The 5,832-nt window shown below is 47.5% G+C and overlaps 1 protein-coding gene across 2 annotated transcripts in view; it reads right to left on the bottom strand.

Annotated features, from left to right (window-relative positions):
- Usp33 (ubiquitin specific peptidase 33) overlaps positions 1-5,523 on the bottom strand; it is a 45,857-nt gene extending 40,334 nt beyond the window's left edge. For both annotated transcript variants that reach the window (XM_031375893.1, XM_031375894.1), the window contains exons 1-2: positions 5,377-5,523; positions 3,086-3,223 (exon numbers count right to left, since the gene is read on the bottom strand). The gene's annotated coding sequence lies outside the window, so the exon portion shown is untranslated. The remainder of the gene's footprint in view (positions 1-3,085; positions 3,224-5,376) is intronic.
- Positions 5,524-5,832: the final 309 nt, after the last annotated feature.

Here is a 5,832-nt window from a genome sequence, read left to right as displayed (position 1 = left end):
GGAGGGAGGGAGGGAGGGAGGGAGGGAAGGCCGACCTGACTGTAAAGAGATCAAGGAAGGCTCTATGGGAAGGTTTGGTGGGAGGAGAGGGAAAGGCAAGATGATGGAATTTATGATAATCTTAAAAAGAAAAAGAAAAATTTAAAAAATCTGCCCAATAAGTGGCAAGTCATAGTCAATTTTAGTTTATCTAGTTGAACTAATTGTAACAAATATGGGAGAGAAAACATGAAAGGGTTAACAAATTTGACAGAGGTCTAATAAAATCCTCAAGTAGTCTGAGCTTTAAGTCTTACATCAAACAAGACCAAGGACAGCCACTGTACCAACACAGCAGCCCAGCCCATGCCTGTAATTCCACTAAAGAGGCCCGCCATTGTGAGAACAGTCTGGTTTACACAGTGAGTTCCAGGCCAACCAGAGCTACACAGACAGAAACAAAAAGGACAGCCATGAAATCTAGAGTGCAGCTCAGTGGTCCTGTGTCTTCCCAGCATACATGAGACCCTAGGTTCCTTCCACAATATCCACAAATAGACAACTTATCCAGATAGGTACAGCCAGAAAACCAAATGCAACCACCATACTCGAAAGACAGTCACTATAAAGAAAATGGTTGAGCCTTCCCGTTTGTTCACTGAAGGGAACATCAGCGACCATAAAGGAACAAACACGGCCAGGAGTGTTGGTACACACCTGTACCCTGCCCTGGAGGTGGATGCCAGACATTGTTAGTTTAAGGCCACTTTGGGCCATGCAGGGAGACCTTGTCTCCAAATGAATGAAAGAGCAAATAAAACTTTTAAGTCATTTGAATAATGGTTTTAATAATAACTTTTAATAAACCTATTAAAAATTCCTTCTTTGGGATTTCACAATCAACTGAAACCATTCAGTCTTGTTTACTTCACATGAGTCCCATAGCTTCACCATCTCACTATTTCAGGGTTGTTACAAGCCCTGAAAGCAAACTGACTGTTAATGCAGGCCAGATACCAACCATCAGCTCTCCACCCCTACCCACACTGCCATTCCTCTGTTCTCTGAGATGACTTGGAAGCCAGTGTCCGTTGCCCTTAGGCCCCTCCTTACCTTCTACTGCCAGGCTGTGTCTTTGTATCACTTCTCCACTCAGTTCTCAGTCACACCAGGAGTACTGAATGAGAACACGGGCTAACACCACGGCTCCCGAGCCACCGCTACCGGGTACCTCAACACCTTGCTTCTCGCCTAAGTTCCCCAGCACTTCAGGAGCTTGCCTGTTCCTAACAAGGGAACATTTCTGAAGCAGCCACAGTCAGTCAGCAAGGTCAAGATTGGTAGAAAACACCATGCCCAGCTGCATTGAGGGACATTCCCTACAGTCTCCACAGCACTAAGCCCTTGGTTGCTCATCCCTTATGGGCTACTCACTTCCTCACAGTTTCTGGGCTAGCATTCACACCCATACTGTTACCACAAGGTCTGAGTTCAAGAATTTTGAGGCTCCAGAGAAGCCTCAAAAGCAATGCTGGCCCCAGTATGTACACACTGAAATCAGACAGGATCCCACTAATGCATACGCACAATCAACTCATGTTCATTTAAAGAGGTTTAAGCTGTCAAAATTCAGTTGATAAAGCTAAACAAGTTAATCTTCCAGTCTCCGTCATCTCCCTAGGAAATCACTCTGTATTGGGGTGGGGGAGTGGGGTGTGGCAGTAGCTGGGGTGGGGGTGGGGGTGTTGGAAATGTCTCCCTCAACTAAACTTCCAAAAGACCTTTCCTATTATTCATTTATTATGAATCAGGGTTGGAGTTTTTTAGGAAAAGGTTTTAACGCACTGTTAAGTACAGGCATTAAAAAAGGAAGAAGCCGGGTTGGAGAGATGGCTCAGTGGTTAAGAGCACCGACTGCTCTTCCAGAGGTCCTGAGTTCAATCCCCAGCAACCACATGGTGGCTCACAACCATCTGTAATGGGTTCTGATGCCCTTTTCTGGTGTGTCTGAAGACAGCTACAGTGTACTCATATACATAAAATAAAAAAGGAAGAAGCAAGCCAGGGAGTAGTGAGTGACACATGCCTTTACCTCCAGAGACAGAGGCAAGCAGATCCCTGGTCACATGGTGAGCTCTAGGACAGCCAGGGCTACACAGTGAGACTCTTGTGTCAAAAAAAAATAAAAAAATAAAAAATAAATATCCTAGAATAAGTCTAGGCTTCTGAAGAGAACTCGGCCTAAAGGATTTTATAATGCCTGTGAGGTTCTCGCTGTACACACTCCTGTTAAAGACAAGCAAGCAGGACTGGGGGTCCACGCTGGGAACCCCAGCTACTCAGAGTGGACAGAGCAGGATCACAAGTTCTTGGCTGGCCTAGGCTACAGAGCAAGTCTCTGCCTTGCTTTTATGAGACTCCATCAAAATAACCAAAAAGAAAAAAAGGAAAGAAAAAAAAAGTAAAAAGTTCAAGGTTACAAAGTGAGTTCCAGATCAGCCCAAGCCTCTGCCTCGGCCTCTGGAGGTGAAGGCACCTAGTGAGACTAGTTTCAGAATTAAAGAAATTAGCAGGTAGGGAATTATGGGTGCTTGCCTAGTATGCACAGGCCCCCGGCTTAATCCACAGCAAAGGCCCTGCTCAACCGTAGGTTTTTAGGAAATGTGACACATCCTTTTCCCATCCCGCAATTCTCGGGAACAGAATCCAGGGCCTTGTGCACACTAAGTGCTCTCCCACAGAGCTACAGGACCACTCCTGTCACTAGGAGAACCTTGCCTTCAATAGACTCCAACCACTGACCTACCTAATCCTCTGAAGAAACACAAATGCTGTATTTCTTTTGACACATGCACTGTTTCTTAAATATGAGTTCTCATTACACACACAGACACCACGTTGCACAATTCATGTGCCCTAGGTGTGACTTATTTGTATTATTTTATGTGTATGTGTGTTTGCTGGTGCCCATGGAAACCAGGTGAAGGTGTTCACACCACCTATTTGCTAGGAATTTAATTCAGGACTTCAGCAAGCCCTCCTAAGCACTGCACCATCTCTCCAGTCCCAGAACCTTCTCAGAGAAAGAGAAACCAACTGTACTCACATCAGATCCTTTGGTGCTTTCCAGTATCAAACGCTCCTGAAATCCCAATGTAGACTTTTAACATCTTTAAAACTACAGCAACGGAACAGATCTGCAGCAGATGAGGTAGTGCGGGCCCCAGTCCCAGCAACTGGGAGGCTGGAATAAGGAAAAAAAAATGAGGTTCTTGGCCATTCTAGGCAATACTATCCCCTCATCTTTTTATTCTTTCAAATAATTCCTATTTCCTCTTAACCATCATTCAGCATTTTACGTCACTTTCTTCAGCATGTAGTCTTGCGCCAGCAGACTGAGGTGAGCACTGTAGCCCCAGCACAGGAGGTGGTGCAAGAGCAGACGGATTCAAGGTCATCCTGAGCTGAAAGGGACTTCAGAAGGTCTCCAAAGAAAAAAAAACCCTCAAGCTTTTAAAACACTGCAGGTTAGTCTGTCCTATGCAGTAAGTCACAACTTTATAATCTCTGTTTCATTTGATTGATTGATTGACTGATTGATTAATTGATTGAGACAGGGTTTCTCTGGGTAGCTCTGACAGTCCTGGACCTCCTGTGGAAACAGGCTGGCCTCAAACTCAGAGAGCCAACTGCCTCTCTGTCCCTAGTGCTGGGATTAGAATGTGTCATCGTGGACAGCTCAATCTTTTCTTGTTGATTTGTTTTTGTTTTTCGAGGTAGGGTTTCTCTGTGTAGCCTTGGCTTTCCTGAACTCTCTCTGTAGACCAGGCTGGCATGGAATGATGTACAGAGATAAGACTGCCCCCGCCTCCCAAGTGTTAGGACTAAAAGGGTGCATGACACCACCACCTGGCACAATCTTAATCTACCTGAATTCTAATTTTTAGCACAGCCTGGTTTGGCAATATTATTTCAGAAAGAAAGGCTGGTCCTTACACAATCTTGAAACTCTTTCTGACTTGGGGAAAGGCTATTTGGCATTCTTCAGAGGACTGGGAGAGATTCAAATATCAAGTAAGACTTTGTAAGTGAAAGGATCCTGAAAACAGCGAATCACCTATTTACTGCAACTATGTGAAAAGATGAACTAAAAAAGAAAGTAACTGAAAACTGGCAATGAGGATCAAAAAATAACATGCAATCATAAACATAATATCCCTTGGGTAATTTGTGTAGTTTTTCTCATCTTGCCAAAGTAAATAAAATAACAAAACTATCAGCATTGTGTGTTACTAAAAAAAAGGTAACATTATCTCTCAATAAAATTTTCATTCTTCCCTACTTATGCGAACTCACTGCCAGCCTTCATTAGACCAGACATCCTGCTGCAATTACCGGATTTGCTCTCACCTTTCCATAAGATACAACTCTGCCCTCAACCACAGAAGGCACTAGGAGAAGTGGTCTGGTTCTCACCCTCTCCCTCCCCCGCCTCTTTGGTTTTGTTTGTTTGTTTGCTTTGAAATGGGGGCTCCTGTAGCCTAGGCTAGTCTTGAAGTCCTTGTCTACCTTCCTCCACCTTCCAAATGCCATCTTCTGCCAAAGGCATCTCTGGCTGGAGCTGTCTGCCCTGATTCTCATTATCTTTGGTAACAGGTTATCCATAAAGTAAAAATTATCAGATCAAACAAAAAATATCTGCCATGACGTGGTGGCAATACATTTGGAATCCCAGCAGCTTGGGAGGTGGAGGCAGGAGGATCGAGACTTGGAGGCCAGACATAGGACTGTCTCGAAAATTTAAAAAAAAAAAGAGAGAGAGAGAGAGAGAACATTCTAGAATTCTACATTAAGCACTAAGTCTAGAGACCTTTGGTAAAATGCGCCCTCGGTTTAGTTAGACTCTGCTCCAGCCAGGATGTCGGCCCCTGGCTCCATTTTGCAGGCCTAACACTGATTCCGACAGAACGTAAACCCTAATAATCTTCAGGATGCGTGCAAAGCGCCTAAGGCAATCAATCCCGTTGCCTAACAGGTCAACATTACGAATTTTCCAAACAAGAGCGTTTTGTATTTTGAGAAGTGCTTGAGCGCTTGGGAAAGCATATACACCATGGAAATGTGACCCGAACAAAAGCTGCGACCGACAGACGCTAGGACTGGACTCGACCCAAGCGCTGCGTCGGCCGAAGTCACGCCACTGGGACGATGACACCTCGGTTTTCCCGTTCGTAGCAATGAATAACGGGGCGGCGCGCAGAGGTCGCGCCCCCCGACCCGGATCCCTGCCCACCGAGCCGCCCGGACCGCGCGCCGGGGCGAGCCTCAGCCGGGCCGCGCCCGCCCGCCCGCCGCGCTCCGCTCCGCCCGCCGCCGCCGCCCTCCCGCCGCGCTCACCGCCGCCCGCCCGCCGCGCTCCTCCGCGCAGCCTGAGCGCTCCGATCCGCAGGGCCGCGAAAACGCTCCGCAGCGCGGCCCGCAGAACCCCGGCCGCTGCCCGCCGCTCCCTCCGCAGCCGCCGCTCCTTCCGGTGTCTCCGCGGCCGCTGCGGGTGTCTGGGGGCGGGGCCTGGGGGACACGCCCCGGGGCGGGGCCTCGAGCCTGGCCTTGGTTCTCCGCTAGGCCTGGGCTTGACAGGGAACCGCAGCTGACGTGTACACTTCTTCGGCTGCGTCTCTCGGTTTTATTCCTATTCTCCCACCCTCCGCAGTCACAAGACAACTTCCCAAGGTCTCCTCGCGGTGCACTACAAACTCCGCAGGACGGAAAGCCTCAGAAAAGCCTGAGGTTTGCAATATGAGGTGGCTAGCTCCTGTAAATTCTGCACTTGAAAGGCTGGGACAGGAGGATTGC

The sequence above is a fragment of the Mastomys coucha genome, unplaced genomic scaffold (genome assembly GCF_008632895.1).
Source record: "Mastomys coucha isolate ucsf_1 unplaced genomic scaffold, UCSF_Mcou_1 pScaffold16, whole genome shotgun sequence".
Lineage (NCBI taxonomy): Eukaryota > Metazoa > Chordata > Mammalia > Rodentia > Muridae > Mastomys > Mastomys coucha.
This window is presented reverse-complemented; position numbering and strand designations above follow the sequence as displayed.